Here is a 17,897-nt window from a genome sequence, read left to right as displayed (position 1 = left end):
ATACACGTATTAAGAGAGATTCGAGCAACAGTTAACTTACATAAAGAGAATACTGCAGCAAGTTGAAGCCGATCATTAAGTTCAATTCTATGGACTTTTTTTGGCGATAAACTTTCGCTTCTTCGATATGTCGATTCGATTTTTTAACCGTTACGTGTCGTATTATTGTGAACATACATGTGCTGCTACTGCTTGCATAAGAAGGATATAAGTCAGGTGCCGAGAGTTGCTTAATTTTCAAACAAAAACTACCAATTTGTGTGTCAAGTTTTCAAATTCCTCAGTGCAGGTGTATAGGTTAAATACGTTAATATTTTTGTATTTTTCTTTCGATTTTGAAAAATTGTAATTGCTTCCTACTACATATGGGGATAGATTCAAAGAAGGCCACGCAATTTTAGCTTATACTAGCAAATAATATCCTAGAATTGCAAGTTCATACGGAATCTACGAGTAGCAACGAAATTCCACTTTCGCAATTTGCATTCGACTCATGGCGAAGTATGATGACACGACACGACGAATGTGTGGAGCCACGTGAAAAGTGCAACTACAAGCAGAACGCTCGCGAAGGTATAGAACAAAGGAGGCGATGACTCTTGCGCTTCGAATATGATGTGTGTCATGCGCCTAGAATGCGACGTGTCTAGTAAGCTTTCATAGGAAGAACACTTGGGCAATCGCACCCGAAGGATATTCAATTTCGCTGACTGTCAGCTCGAAGTGCGACGGAAGAGGGAAACAAAAAACGTGGCGACGCTTGATTAGAATGCGAATATGCACATGTGTTTTTGAAAGTTGACAAAATGGTGTGCACCAAGTATCGGATTATTGTTTTTAGAAAAAAAAAACACGTGGAATGATATTCGGCTCATACGAGGACTGATTTACTATGGAAATGTAAAAATAGTATCGAATAAGAATGAGCGTTCTGTCTTGCAGGTTATCATAGCAGCTAGCCAGATATGAAGTCAGCAATAAAGTTTGATAAGAGTGTGACAAAAAGTTGCTATAAGCGCTGTTTGAAATTCGTAATAAGAGGCAAAAATATTTCTGTCGTCTTCGTTGCGGCAATTTAGAAAATTTTCGCTGTCTTACTGCTTTGTAAAAAATGCACATCTGCTTTGACGTTGTCGCCGAGTAATTTTTTTTTAATGCCGCGCGCTCACGAGACATAAGATAAGTGATTCGCGAATCCTCAACGATAAAACGATGATTAATCACGCAAATACTTGCCACTACGGAATCGAACGTAATAACCATTCGTATTTGTAGTAGTTCTTCGTATGTTTGCCTGCATATCAAACGTAGGATACTGATAAAAGCTCGAATGCTTAGTTGATTTAAGAGAAAAAAAATGAATATTTAAAAATTGCGAGAATAAATATCAATTAGCAAATTTCGCTAAATTGTTCATGCATTTTCAAATTAATCCATTATACTGTAGTTTACGTCATTCTCGTCGAAAAGTATATTACTTAATAATCTGCCGTACTAGCTCATAATTAATTATTCAATACCACGTCATTTGACAAATATCAACAACTTTTAAGTATCTTTTCTTTAACTTTTTAAAACGCAGCGCTGTACAGATAAGAAGAGCGCCCAAATGAATAATTTGTGCTGCTTAAGCCGAACAAACTCGGCCATTCTTTTTCCCGCAACAACGAGCATCATCGTCGTCTTCTCTCCCACAATCTTCTTCCCTCGCAAACGATGCGTCACTGTCACGTGTATCTCTACAATAGACCTTTACCTTAGGACCAATATCCCACTTAAAGTTGCGGTTTTATCGCGAGGAGATATCTCCAGAAGAGGGGAGGCACATGCACCTGGACGTCTTCATTCGTTCGCTTCTTCTTTTTTCTCTTTTTTATTTTGCGACAAATTCGAAAATTACACCTCCGACATTGACGGATATGCGCGACGCGTAAATTATAAATCATGACCCGATTCTGCATCTTTTTTTTCTTAGCGCGAGCGCTTGAATGCCACTCACGAGGTATTATGCTGGACGCACGAGTGAAAAAACCAACAATGAGGTTTCGTCCATTGGAGAAGTATTGGGCGCTCTCTTTGTATCGCCTGTGCTTGGGAACAAGGAAGTCGGACGTTTTTGGCGCTCTCCGGAGGAGTTCGACGTTCGACTCCCTAAAACGCAGGAAGGTGCATTGCACCTTCCTGCGTTGGTTTTCGCCAGACCCCGCGCTCTTTGCGATATGCTACGCTGACTATACGCACATGGCCAAATGCATGAAGCACCTTGTTTTTTTTTCTAAAAAAACGCACGTGGCGGAAGCCACGAGAGGGCATCGACCGACACCGCACTGCCGCATAATTTAGCACTTGCCCCCGAAAAAAAGTACGTTACATATGCGTATGTGTGTGTGTGTGTGTGTGTGTGTGTGTGTGTGTGTGTGTGTTTGCGTGTGTACGCGTGAGTTTCTAATCTCCGTGTGTGTTTGTGCAAATCTTCCCGAAAAGAAGGAAATAAATTTCATCTAATTACAACACACGGTCGCGCATATTTATATCGTATTATTAAGTAGATGCTACCGTAGAGATGGCAGGATTTCACAAAAGGCGTATTAACAATTCGCAAGGATGCGCGCGATAATTGTATAGGCATCTACGTCCGGGAGGGCCAACTCTTCCCACGAATGCCGCGAAAGAGAGAGAGAAAGAGGAAAAGAGAGAGGGAGAGAGAAAGAGAGAGAGCTTGGTTATTATTGACAAACGATTCTTTTGTCGCGCTTATGCATGGTTTTGTGTGTGCATATACGGCGTAGAGGGAGGAAAAAAGCTCGTTAATTTACATTAGCTAGATTTAAGCTTTTTGTCGGACTACGCGCGCGCGCCCTGTTATCCGATATTATGTCACGTATTTCGCGAGTACTGAGAGAGAGACAGGCCGATTCATTTTCGTAAATTAAAATGAAACATTGTTTAATTCGCGCGCGAGCGACAAGTTTTTTTTATCTGATTTTGCGCGTACAGTGGACATTGTAAAGATTAAAGCGAGCTTTCACGCGCTCGCGATACAGCCGTTTAAAAATAAACGAAATCCAATACAATTTGCCGCGAATAAACTTGGAACAATGCCTTTTTTGTCGCTGTTGCTACGTACAAGAATGCCGAGCTTTATCACCGATCCTCTGTCCCGATTATTTTTCGTTTGTTTTACATATTCAGGAAAATTGACAGCTCTTATCGGCCCTCGAGTGTACAACGGAGAAAAGAAATTGTCGTTGGTGAATCAGCGCTTCATAAATTGTGATGAAGTAAAAAAAACTTTTCTATACGCGCGGCACGTCGAAGAAGAATATATAAAACAACACAATGCGACCCGGATCCATGCGTTTGACGCGCGCGTGAGCTCTATTGTTCGGCGCGCTTGTGATCTTGCGAAACTGTCGATAGGTATATCGCGCTGCACTTTTTCGGCATTGCCGAAATTTTTTCTCTTGACGGATGTAAGTGTGTCGCGCCGCCGCCGCCGCCGAGCGAAGAAAAATCGCAAGCTCGGCAGTTCTATAAAAAAAAGACGTCGCTTTCGTAAGTGCGAGCGCGCGTTGCGTCACTGCACTGCATATTCGAGATTCGACGCTTTAGATTACGAGATGATGAACGTATTTGATTGCGATTATGCATTTTTAGCGCAGGCACGCGCTGACAGATTCAAGGACCAATACACGCACACACATACAATTTCTCGGCCAAACATTGCCTTTCGCAATGTTTGTTAATAATAACAGTTGATATTATTCGCTTCACTGATATATATTCTGCCTCGGCATTTTTCGATGATGAAAAATGCCTGTTTAACATGGAAATTCGATATTTCGCGATAATAAAGCTTGAAGAGCAGAGAGAGGGTGAAAGGGAGCTTTAGCTGCGTTATCATTAAAATATTGTAACAATATGCTTTTATCCTCTTGGATTCATCAGCTTGCCGTTTTGTATGGCTGCACAGGCCGAGAGAGAGGGAGAAAGAGAGAGAGAGAGAGAGAGAGAGAGAGAGAGAGCGATATTTTATTTTTAATGTAAAAGCGCTTGCAAGCTCGCGAACACGCCCTGAAAAGCGAGTAATTCCTATTGAAAATGTTCAATCACATTTATTTTAATTCCATTGTAAGGTAAAAAATACACATTGGCGTGCGTGCTACGTGCGCTGCGCTCGGTAAAGCATTAAATGCGCGAAATTTCGCGTAATTAAAAAATAATGCATATTCAATACCTGCGCTCATGCTTCGGCTCGCAAAATATATATTGAACCCCACGCACAGTAGCAGCGGCAAATAAATTTGCGGAATTCGCTGGAAAAATCATGGCAGTTATCTAAATGTAAAAGCCTTATACGCAATCGCAGCAGCAGCAGCGCCAGCAGCCGAGTTGCGAGTATAATTATTCGCCCGTGTAAAATAAATTCCGCGCGTTAAAATTTGCAATTTCAGTTTTACGCTTTTTGCACAATAACTGCAAATTAACGGGCGCAGGGGGAGCGAGAGAGAGAGAGAGAGGCCAATGCTATTTGCCGCTCGCCCGAACACGAGAACAAGATAAACAGCGTAAAAATCGCAATAATAACGATGATGATAATAAAAAGGGCTGCACTCGGGGCACGCGCGCTGCAAATAATTTATCAGCGTTTTCAGGAGAGAACGAGAAAGAGGCGCGTACAATAAACAGGCGCGTCTAAAAGCTTACCAAATATTCGATCAAACTACCGCGATAAAGCGTCCGTGCGCGCACGGCCGAAGGCTCACCGGCCCATTATTCATCGGCCGGCTTCGCTTGCATAGATTTCATCGGAGCGTTTTTCGGCTACTGGCCGCTGCCCCTCGCTCGCCTTTTTTTGTTTCCTTTTTGCGCGCGCGCTGGCGTCGACCAATGCATTTATAATAATTAAATACGCGCCGAATGAAGGAGAGACAGAAAGAGAGGGAACACGCGACCTGGCAGCAGCATCAGCACACACGGAGCGACGAACGGGTAAATAGCGCGGTTATTATTTACGCACTTTGTTTGCGAAAATTACGTATTCGGCCCCGGCGCGATTATTGCGTTTCAGCTGGCGAATCTGTTATTTCAACGTTTTTGCGAACGCCAGAGCCGGAGAGAACAGGTATGTAGGCGAGCGCGAGCTCGGCTTTGCAATGTTATTAATGCTACAGCCGCAGCCAAGGTGGCCCGGCAGGACCAGCGACAAACAAAAATAATTAATATTTATCGTCGACGATTTCCGCGCCCGCGAATATCGAGAACGCGCAGCGTTCGCGCTATGCTCCGGACATTAGTGAGCCGAGCCATCCGAAATTTTACGCTGACGCTAATTCGATAACGCCGATACATCCCCCCCCCCCCCCCCCCCCCACCCCCCGGCAGCCCCACCCGGCCGCTGCTGCAATTTATTCGGCGACCATCGCTTTTCCGTTTTAACGATCCCTCCCTATTTACCTCTCGCTCCCTTTTCTCCCACTCTCTTTTACTTGCCCTCTATTATATTGTTTCGCTCGCTCGGCCGCGCCAGCTTTTTTTCGCACGCGTTCGCTCGTTTCGACGGGCGAGCAATGGCCTATGATAACCAAGTGTCATGTACCGCGTTGACGCTCTGACGACTAAATTTTCATTTTCCTCGATTTATCTGATATTTTGCGCTTACATCCTCCAACGCCGTCGCGAGCCAGGCCTCGTCATTTGTATGATTGCCCACGAATTCTTTGGCGACAAGTGTAGGCAGTGCGTCTAATTGAATGCACCAGTAGTTCGCGTCCGCGAACAAGTGACTTTTTATGGATTCTCGCGGGCTCGCGGAAGCCAAAAACTTTACATAATATTAATTAAAGGTAAAAGCGAATTTAAATATTTGATTTCAGGGCTTGTTGAGGCTATCTGTACAAAAGGACATCGCTTCGTATGACTTTCAATTATAATTCCACGCGATTGTACGTAAAATTAATTAAAATAAATCCAAGTACTAGGGATTTCGATAAATAATGAAGGCGCGAATGCGCGGACATATACGAGAGGGTTCGAAAAAGTCGAGAATTCGGGACGCGTGATTAAAATGTAAGCGTGTACGCCGATGAAATGCGAAATAAGCAATTAAACGATAATGGAATATGTAAAATTGCTGGACATTCGATATTATTTTGCATTTTCCATCGAGCCAGAGAGAACAAAGTATTTCTTTTGTAGAAAAGTCCAGCGGAAATTCAATTCAGATTTTACTTAGTTTGGATCGGACTTACTTTTTTTACAGCCTGGAAGCCGCGCAGTGCACTATTTTTACTTCGAGCTGGAGCAAAAGAGGTTTGCAGCGCGGAGGCAGTACGAGAATAAAAAAAAAACAGGAATTCCTCGGTGTGTGTTAAAGAATGCGGAATATCGCTCTCAAACAAACTACGAAAATTTGTCGCTGGTTAAAAAGAAGCGAGGAGTATATGTATCACGAAACAATCGCGTTGCTTATGTATTCCAATCGAATAACAAAAGAGACAGGCAGCTCGTACGCAAACCAACTGCAGGCTATTGTTTGTGACTCAAAATATTTTTGTCACTTGCCTCGTTACGTTCGACTGCAGCGAGGAATGGTCAGTATATTGCCGCAAGTAAATTTTGGTGTCACAGAAACGCTGGCGTTGCAAGGATAGAAAGGAAGAACCAAAAGAACGATGATAGTAGGGGAGAGAGTCGCTTTTCGCAATAATCAAGCATTCATATATGAAGAAACGTCTCGCGTGGTTCAAATTCATTCGCTGCGTATAAAATATTACTCGAGGCGCAGCTAATAATTGAAAAGCGAATAGAACCGATGGTAGCATAAGGGCGAGGTATAATAAATTAAAACGGAAGAAACGATTGAAAATTCAAGAAACATCTGTCAGATAGATCGAGACGTCGGCTCGTCGTTCTCGTGTTTCACATGCCATATCTCATTAAGATTCCCGAAGCACATCGCTTGTCAACCATACTTGCATACGTTGCACTTTTGTCTGTAAAAATGCAAGTCTTCCTGAATCTGAATGGGTACAACTTGTTTTCTGTAGATAACGAAACCGTCTAAAAACAGAAAAACGTTGCTCTACACTTATGTGTAATATCGCAATAGGCGCGCAGATAGCAATCATTGAAAAAAAGGAGGTTAGAACGCGCGTGGGAGAATGAAGACGACAGGATGCGATGAAACAATTACTGGAAGGATGGAGGTTGAACAAAAAATGCTTTTTTCGGCTGTGTCCACGGAGCCGTGACACCCAGAGCCGAAATCACCTCTCGAGCATCGATGCAACAATGGCGCTCTTCCCTAAAATTCGCTAGACCGAACGGAAGCGAAAGGAGAACACGATAAAGAACTTGATATTTTTACCTGCCTACTGAATTCGTTTTCGAAATGATGATGTTTGAACTATTCTCTTCCTTCTTTTATAAATAGCATTAAGCTTTTATGAAACTAGAATATCAATCAAGTAATTAATAGTCGCCGTTAAAATAGAAATCTGATTTCGTTAGCTACCGAATTATGTATTCATGTTACATGTCTGTCAGTAAACCAGAGCTATTTTATAATTAGATTCCAATGTAAAATGGAAGAAGTGATTCCAGTGAATCTCTTGCTTTTTTGAATGGGCGTAGTCTAAAAATGAATGATTACTAGTCGTTTTTTGACTTCTTTTGCATTCGAGCGAAAAATAAGTCTTCGCAAAGCTACTATTGCTATCTGTCAAAGCAAAGGCATAAAACCGTCAATCATAAGCAACATTTCAAGAATGAAGAAAAAAAATAATAAAGCACACAGCGATAAATCGTATAGTTTCTAAAAATATAAAAATTCCCGAGCTTGATGCAACCTCACCTCGCCAAAGAATCTAAGGTGATCAGAGTTCCAGAAAAAGCTCCCGCGGCCGATTCTCTCTCAGAAAATAGCCGTCGAGCGGCGCGGTGCAAGTACACCCACGCACCGCAACAGTTTCTCATCGATAGTCATCCTCAGATCAAGAACCTCTCGGTCTTTTTGCTCGCACACGCCGCAGTCGAATATGCTCTAGAAATAAAGTTGCCAGTGGCTCGAATTCGGTGGTCGGTGCTCCGCTCGCGCTACACCCAGTAATTTATGCTGCATTTTGGCAGCAGCAGTGCAACGATGGTCACGCACAGCGAGTTTTTGTTCGAAAGGCCCCGCGCGCAAAAGATTATTACGGGCATTGCACTTGCGCAGGGCCCATTGATCGTACAGCCAACTCTTGCCTCTTTATCGCTATAATAATATGAGTCCGAGTTGTTAAAGTGTGGTATGTCTTCCGCATAGGTACGGTGGTATAGTGTATCTGCTCGTGACGTTGGGACGAATCGTAGCGTGTGATTAAGATTGACTGCGTATTTCCCCTCTTTTTTTTAATGATCGATCGTCCGAACCCGGGAAAGGGGGCGAGGTTGCTGCGTTTTATTTCAGCCGAAAGTATATTTCGCTTATTGAATTTATGATTGTCGTGTGTCGCGCGATTCCCTCGTCTAATTGACATTCAGTAATTAAACAATGAGTTGAACGAACGGCTGGGTGTCATGTACATGGATGAATTTCAACGATTCCTAGCACACGACCAGGATATTGCCGTGCCTGTATAAAGTATATGCATTCGCAGAAAATATAGATATTTTTATCGGGTATTTGCATTCGGGATGAGCAGCGCTGTATATTTCAATGTCTCACGCTCCAGCTGCATTACCGCAAGCGCGCGCTTGTGAAAATTATCATTAAATGTCTTTGATGTCCGCTCCTGCTGCTGCAACATTTTTCAGCCCTGTTAAATTTTGATATTTGACGTTTTATTAAAATAAACATAACGCGCGCATTCTCTACTGTGCCGAGCTCTTATTTTCCAGCGGCAGGGATACTTTATCAAACATACGCGGAAATAACGTACGCATAATAAAATACAGGAATATCTGACTGCAATGTACATCTTTTTTATTTAAATTTTACATTATCGCGCTGCAAAAAAAAGGAGAAGCCTTTTAACATTCAAAAATAACAAATTTACAGTCAAGTTTACGGAATAAAAATATGTCCGAAATAGTTTAACGAACATTCTAAAACTTATGACATCTGTCAGAAGGATCGAATTTTAGCTTGGAAATAGCTCGGGCATATATAATTGGAGTAGCTTTGGCACGCTACTATCGAGTAGAGCAGCAGCGCAAAGTTCCTTCGTCAGAAAAAGTTGCGAGGAAAAAAGTCAGTGAATAAAATTGGAGAGAACGATGCTTCAAGCCTGACAAAGTTTAGCCTGCAAGACAGAAGTAGTAGCGTTTTGTACGTCGAGTTGTGGAGCCATGTCGCGCTCCTCGCCAGCAAACACAAAGCGCGCGCATAAAGACTAAGAACGAGCTATAAGTCCCTCTCTTTCTATGCGTGTTTGTGTGATCCCCGAAAAAAAAAGAAGTTTAGTAGTATTTGGAAATCGTTTCTATCGCGCGTTCATTCTTGGCCGATCACGTCACTCGCAACAATGAAAAAAGCAGTAGCAGCGGCGGCGGCAGCAGCCGTAGGAACGTATAGTTTGCATTTTTGACGCCAAAACATCCGGCAGCCATTTCTTTTCTTTCGCACGTTACGCGCACGCAGTCACACGAGTAAAAAGAATCGTTTTTTTGAGGCGTTGCACGCGCGCGATCGATGTATTATAAGGCGCGCTCTGCCTACACGCAATGTTCTAAGTGGCTAAGTCAAGTGTGTATACGTGTGAGAGAGAAGGGGCCAATGCACTTGAAAAATACTTGGCGATGACCAAGGTGGGGTTCCTCCTGAACGCTGCTGCTGGCGCACATGCGCGCGCGCGCGCACGCACGCACACATACAAGCGGGCAGGTGGTCTCTTCTCCGCGAGCTTGGCTTCGAAAAACGAAGGCTCAAAGAACTTTCGGTAGGGGCGTTGATCCTGCCGCGCGCTCGCGAGAAAAATCTGCGGCCGACCGACCAACATGAGTATAACGTCATTCGTATCTAGCCACAGTGACTCGCCAATTTTGTCAGACGCTCATTTGCCATTTTATTTTTCAGGGAATCACGCTCCTGAGTGTCCTCACTGACAAAGAGCTTTTTTATAAAGCTTTTTCGATATTTTTGCACATTGATCTAATCTTTATGGCGTACAATCATACGTTTGATCGATATTGTGCTACTTTCATTTTTTAGCTACTAATTGAAATTGATTTATTTTTGCTTAAAATAATTAACAATGAAAACTTTCTTATACCTATTCGGTTAACATATCCAATGAAACGTTAATTAGGCATTCCATTATCTAAGAATTCTTGAAATTATAAAATATTTATTATCATTACTAATGGTAGGAACATGAGTAGATGACTATTGAGCAATTTTTGGCAATGTTTAAAGATATCTTTCATTCTGCGAGAATGAAACTCATGTAACTTCATCGTATAGCGATCAAAACCTTAGCATGATTTATGGAATTCTCTCTCGCTTCCCAAACTTGAAGGGCCATTCAGTCAATAATTTTACGAGAATATTCAATGAGTTTACAATTCTTGCCTGAGCTTTAATAATATTTAATCCAAAAGTGAAACGGACGTTTAGTAAAATGTAACAATAAATATTAAAAGCTCGACTTCCAGAAACTTGAATTTTGAAAATTGTCGTAACCTCAATATAGCTATTAATAAATACAAATCACAATGTATTGTTATACAGCTTACTTTTTTACCATTATTATATTTTTGGTAATACGCAAACGTAAGTTCGGATTGGTCGAGTTAAGTAAAAATTTAACAATCACATAATCTGGATTTTTATAAGAATATGAAAATTATTAAAAGCTATTACGAACACCAAGGAACGCTATATAAAACTACCATATAGCTACTTTTCAGCTTATTGATCATATCAGAGCTTAAGATGGCTTGAGCGTTTGGTGAAAATAGTGACGGGCAAACCGAAATTAAATTTTCAAAAATACTAGACTTCTGAAAATCATTCAACTTCAAATTCCATTTAAAAATCAAATTGAAAGTTGAAATGTCTTGAAAACTCGTAGAAGTTTCTCGAATATCTTCAAAATGTTTCAGTTTTTGCAAAATCGTTCAAAGTGCCAAACCAATTGTGCGTTGTAAAAAAACAACTATGACTTCTTAAAATTCTTAAATGAACAACCCTTCAACGTGACTAAAAAGTTAAATATATTTTAAAATAATAAAATAAAACGGATGTCCATATTTTAAAAAAAGCTTGCAACCGTGAAATATATTTTAAGGTTTATCAGTAAACAGTAGTAGATGGATTTGAATATCAGATTAGCATAATGAAAAGCAATCGACATTCAAGTTAAAGTTAGCGAAATATAGCAAAACTGAATCCTATTACCGCAAAACGAGAGCGCACAGCACGTTCTTGGGGAAAGCGTACGTGGGCATAGGGTTTTTAAAGCAAACAAGCGGGAGATTTGAAAGAAAGCGAGCACATATGTGTGCGCGTGTGTGTGTGTGTGTATATATATATATATATATATATATATATATATATATAAAACGTAGATTGAGAGGAAAAAAGAAGGGATAGGGAAAAGGAGAAGGAGTTGGGGCTTCATACTGCAGCAGCAGTCGAGGTCGTCTCGTATTGCATACATCCATGACGGTAAAGCGGACACGATTGCAGCAGCACAAGAAGAAGAAAAAAAGAAGCTTTTTCGACGAAAAGAAACCACCTAGCCGTTGTTGCACATTTAAGTATAGGCAAACCTTGAAGCTTAACGCACAGGAAGGAGGTGACAGATGATAGGCGCTGAGTTAAAAAAGACGAGAGAGAAAGAAGAGAGAGCGAAGAGCTGCAATTGCTTGGTAAAAATACAGCGAGATACCCGAATAGAAAGCCGCTGACCGTCCTTCTGGCAGAACGCGAAATTTTGGCAGAGGCCGAAAGCGAGTGAACAAGGATGGAGGGGAAGGAGAGAGAGAGAGAGTGAGAGAGTCTCTAGAAATTAGGTTGTTGCACTGTGCGAGCCGAACGAACGAGCAAAGAAGGGGAAGCTGACGCTGTCCAAGGCCCCCAGTTTTCGGCTATTGCACCTTCCTTCTCTCTGCCGCGCTGCTGCTCTGCTGCTTCGCGATATATACATCGGCCTACGCTCTCCCGGTCGCGCCCGTTGCCTTCTTTTAAAAACTCTCCAACGCGATGGCTTTCTAAATGCACTGCGTTTTTGCCCTCGAAAGAAAAAAGAAAAGAAAAATCTCGATAATACTGATTTCCTTCTAGATCTAATCGACTTTTGCACATACGTATTATTTCCCTCTTTTGAGAGCTACTTTGGCCTAAAATTACAGAGTCGAGCGATTTGATAGGTAGTTTTACGTAGTTGTTAGTTTCTAAAATGAGTCTCATTTGTTGCCAAAATTACCTGAGAGCTATTTTTGCAGTCGTCCATGCGAGAGCTATTGCAGTTCAGGCTATAGACACTGCTAAAATGCTATTCAACGTAGACATTTGAATTGTTCAACTTAGTTATCGAAACTGTTATAAAATTTTCCGTTATTTGTAAGCGATCGTCATCTTGCCAGTTCGCATTGGACGACAATAAACGTGTAATAATAAATGTGGTTTACGTTACTGAATCAGACGAGAAACGAAAGAAGGTGGCACGCACAAAAATAGTCATTCAAAATCAAATACACATAAAAATTCTCGAGCTCTTTCGCATCGTTGTGTATAGCAGCTACAGCAGAGTTGAGTCAACGAACGAGGGCCAATGGGTACAAGAGAAGTCAAAGCTCCCTCTTGCGCTGATAGTCGTCGTCACACACGAGCAACAGCAGACGGAGGAGAAGCACACACATGCGAAATTTAGGCCGTTGCACTTTTCGGCCCCTCGCTCCTATACCAAAGTCACACACGGTGCGAGCAAGAGAGAGATAGAGAGAGCTTGTGAGAGAAGGTGGGGATGAGGAGGAAGAAGAAGAGAGGCCCGCGAGCGCACGGGGCAGGAGAGAGAGAGAGAGAGAGAGAGAGAGAGAGGATGGCAAAAATGGAGGGAGTCTCTAGTAAAGAGGGGCCCTCGCACATTCCACTCTCGGCGCTGCGCGCACGGCCCGAAATTTTTTTCTCGCTCGATTTCACCTTGGAAATGCACCTTTCTTTGCCGTTGCTGCCGCGCGATTTATGCTTCACGATTAGCCGCGAGATGAGGCGCCTTCGTTTTCGACGTCTTTTTGTTTCTTTTGTACCGCTATGCAATGAGAGATCATCCCTTTCTACGACCGACTGAGATGCCGATTTGGATTCGCAGGATGAAAAACTTTTATCGGAGTTCGCGTCAACGATGTATTATTTTCGAAAGCGTACCCATGAATAAATTAATTGTGATTTGCCAGTATCAATAGTTCGGAGGAAATGTGGATGTAAAAGGCGCATCTTAGCCGATCGACTCTTCTTTTCTTGTGAATGGCGCGCGAGAAAATTTAATCAATGACTATTTTATATTTAACGTTATATTCAATTCGCTGATGTAAGGAGGTCTCTATTTAGTATTTCCGTGCGCGGCGTTGAAATTATACTTGGCATTAAATACATTTTCATTGCAGCCATTGGGCAGAAAAAAAAGTCCCGCCGGAATAAATGGTAGACACTGCGGAGAAAAAGAAGGTTTTTTTTTTCAATTGAAAAATGTAATGAAAATTAAATAAAAGTGGAGAAGGAGAAGAAGGCGCATAATTAAATGGTACGCGCATTGACGGAACCACGCATGCAAGTTTAACGAGCGCGAATATACGGCGGAGCGTCGTGTCTTGTAGCTTCAAAAAGTTGTTCGTGGCGCGTACAAAAGCGGGAGAAAGTCCGCTTGCGTTACGGAGCGGCTAATTTGATTGGGCACGGGATGTAGGCCAGAACGCTTAGTATATACACACGCACAACGTACATCCGGGGAGAGGTGAGGGCGGGTTTCTTTATCATCCCACACACAAGCAGCCGCGAAGCCGAGCTGCGAGTCGAAAGCTTCTTTGTTCGCCGCGGCGCATAGGCGTACGCCTGTGTGCGTGCACGCGTTTTGATGCGTAATCGCAGGTTACGGAATTGCCGAAGGACGACCAGAGTAGAGAGTAGCCTTTTTTTCGAATCTCGCCCGCGTGAAAAATGCAGCTGCATACTCTATACGTGCAGCTCGCTCGGTCAGTTTCTCCTTCTCCCCATTGCCGCGGCGATCGTTCTAATTATTTCCTTTTGCCGGACCTTGTCTCTCCACTCGCGCGTTATCCGAAGCGACATTGCTATAAATATTTAAAAAGCATCATTATTTTTGGCTAACTGCAAAACGCTCGATCGTAGCAAGCTTGCTGCAGCTTTTTCATTATTTCGCAAGCTCGCTTAACCGCCAGCTCTGCGCGGCGCGCCGTCAATATTTTCGTTACGCTGCATATGTAAATTCTTTGAAAATTGCCATCTTGTTTTCTGTGTTAGCTTTTGCTACATGTATAATTTATGTCGTCATGCAAAAATATGGCAGCATCGCTCATTCGTTCGGTTCTGCAATATTTCATACATTACCTATCCATTATGGGTATTTAACTATGTTTAATTGCGATACGTATGATTTTACTGGGATTTATATTGTGCGTGGTATCATCAATAATTTTATCCGATGAATCAACGAAACGATCATAGTTTATTGAATAGAAGCAGCCAAGTCTTCATTTCTACAATTGAAAAGTAACCTTCATCAGTCCAAAACAGAAGGCAGAGCGGTGCGGCACTACTTAAAAATAACTTTGAGCTTCATACAAACGCAGAGCGCGAAGCAAAGAGAGAGAGAGGAGAGAAAAGCGTCGCTCGAATCCTTCGTCACGACAATAAATCTCCCAAATAATTATGCATTGTGAGAGTATTTCCATTGAAAGTCAATGCTGCTGAGGCAGTATCTTCGTTCAGGTTTCTTGCACTTAGCATAAAAAATCTATGCATCGCTGAAGAGAGAAGAAGAGAAAACGAAAACAAGCTTGGGTGTGCGGCTTGCACTTCGTTTGAATAGAGCCAAGCGAGAGCTGGGCTGTTGGCTACTATTGTCAGCGGGGAGAACAAACGAAGAGGAGCGAACAATCTTCAAAGTGCCATAAACACTTTCGGATGATGTGAACGCAACTCATTGTAGGAATCACGACGACGAGGAGGAACAGGAAGCTTTCGCGAGACCTTGAAACGCTGTATATTTGCGCGCTCGTTGCACACTGAACGACATAAAGGCTTGACGCGTGAGCGCGGCTACGACCACGAAAAAGCTCGGACTTGATTAAGCCGTTAGTGCGTACACGCGAACTTTGTGTGCATGATATTCTCATATAAAATCATCGCAATACCAACGTTCAATTACACGCTCGCGCAGTACTTTTATTTTTTTGCACACAACCTTCGGCGTCGGTAAGTTTAATTTGGTTTGCAACTCGCATTCGCTCGAAAGACAAAAAAAGTACGTTGTGAGCGTGCGTGCGTGCGTCGCGGCAGCGTTGAATAGACGCATTCAGCAAGGGACCAGGTTGCATTATATGCATATGTAGGCTTGGGCAGGCTGGCCGTCGAAAAAAGTATCGGATTACTCTCAGCTGAAGGCTGCATATGGCCGCGAACTGACGCCTAGGAATTGTATTGCTCTCTTACCCTTGAAAAAGTGCATTGCGTAAGTGCAAACCGCGGATGAAGAAGAGGAAGAAGAGCTGGTAAAAGCGAATACTGACTTTGGAAGCCAGGCAATATTGGAGATTGCCACACGCGAAAATAAGAAAAGAGAGCTAAGGACGGTAGAGAGAGAAACGAAAAGTCGAACGGCTGGGCCCAAGGAATAAATTGCATTTAGGCCGTGCCGCCGTACGTTGCTGCTGCAACTTGGACGAGAAAAAGGAGTGGGGCGACTTCTCTCTCTCTCTCTCTCTCTCTCTGCGCACACATTCACACGATGGCAAAACGTTGCATCTGCACTCTCTCTCTCTCTCTCTCTTTCGCTCGCTGTAAAGTCATCTCGTCCCCAAATACACGAGTTTTACAGTGTTGCCAACGGTCCCACGGACATGCATTTTTTGTGTCCAGCTTAATTATCCTACTTTGTTGACGCCTAGATACGACTCTATTTATTTATGCATCAGATTTTAGAATTTGTAGCTTCTTAGCATAAAAAATGATAACCAAGTGCTAATGGAACTTTCGGTTGTTAGATTTCGTGCATAAAAAAGAAGACGCGCTTCGATCCTTTTTATAGGAAGTTTCAACGATGCCGCTATCAATGTTAAGTGCAATAGCATGTTTACTGTCACGGAAAAATCTATTTTTTCGCATGCTAAATATTAATTCGTTACAGATATTATCATAATTTTTTAAGACGTGAAATTTAATGCAGTTACAGGAAGGATAGATCGAATTTTGATCTTTTGGTTGGAAATTTGATGGGTTTCACTATAACAGATGTTAAATGGACTTTGTTCGTGGACAGTTTTTACGTCCACAATGGCGGTATAGAAATTTGAAATTAAACTGCATTATAATTGATTTTCTGTTGAGCATGAAATATTAATAGTTTGCAAGTAACCATAATCAAAATCATATCTACTAATATTAAAACCACGAACGCTTAAATTATGCAGAAAATCAATTATTTTTCAAGACAACAAAATAATAAAGTAGATACAGAAGTTTTCAAAAGTATAAACTATAAAACTAATTCTAATCTAAGATTAGAACTAGTTTGAAAAAATGTTAGAAAATTTTGAATTAAAAACAGTTTTCTAAAATTTTTAATACTAGGTCTAATTAAGCACTCGACATAAAAAGTCAGTGAAATATTTGCACGCTGCTGAGAAAATTACGAATGTAGTTTGCATTGAAAAACGAGTGCAAAAAATGAACCAGATCGAGCTTATACCTATAATATTTCAATGTTCAATCAAGTAGAATTCTCGAAGGCCGAGCGAAGACCCACATCGAATTTCTTCGAAAAAGGCCGCAGAAAAGAGAGAATTGCACGGGGCCGCTGTGTAGCAGCAGCATGCAACTTGGCAAAAATGCATTTGTGCTGGGCGAGCGGAGAACGGCAACACCGCAAAAACGGATACATATATATACACGCACCATCTATTCGCGAAAAAAGGGGGCAAGTGGACCTAGCAACTAGAGGGGGAAAAGAAACTGCAGAGAAGTAGCTGCGGGGCTCCGAAAGGTAAAAAAACGATGGAGAAGAAGGCGAAGAAGAAGAAAAAGAGTACAGCAAGAAAAAGAGAAAGGGCCGCAAGAGTTGCATCTCATCCCCTCTCTTCTGTCTTTGGCAATGCAACCCGGTGCATTTTAGGACTAGCAGAGTGGTGTTGCACGGAGAGAGAGGGCCAGGTCCGAAAAAGGTGCGCTCTTTGGCGGAGCATCGCGAGAGAGAAGGGGAAATTTCGAGGCCCTAGCAACGAGAGGAACGACAACGCCTAGCAACGAGTGAGCTGGCGAGGGAGGCTGGGCCTTCTATGCCCCGAAATTTTCGAAGTGCGGGTGGGGATATTGCACATTGCTGCTGCTGCTGCTACTACTGCAGGAGAGGGGCAACGTACAAGATTTAACCACGTGCAAAAAACGCGAGATTGCCAGAGTGGGGGGTAAGTAGGGTTCGCTGCAGGATTCCGACTCGTGCCCACGGGCCCATGCTCTCACCGCGAGCAATGCACATACACGACGACTAGCTTTCAACCACGCAGTGGGTCGCAATTTTCCCCTTGCGCGCTACTCTTTTTTAATGCGCGCCATGCAGCTGCACCTGGCTTCCTTCGCTAAAACAGTTTTTATTCGCCATTTTTGACTCTTTCCTTTTTCTACGATGGACTTTAATTCAGGCTAATCATTCGCACCGATCAACCCATACGATACG

The sequence above is a fragment of the Phymastichus coffea genome, unplaced genomic scaffold (assembly GCF_024137745.1).
Source record: "Phymastichus coffea isolate CEN01 unplaced genomic scaffold, Cenicafe_Pcof_1.1 PCOF00057, whole genome shotgun sequence".
Lineage (NCBI taxonomy): Eukaryota > Metazoa > Arthropoda > Insecta > Hymenoptera > Eulophidae > Phymastichus > Phymastichus coffea.
This window is presented reverse-complemented; position numbering follows the sequence as displayed.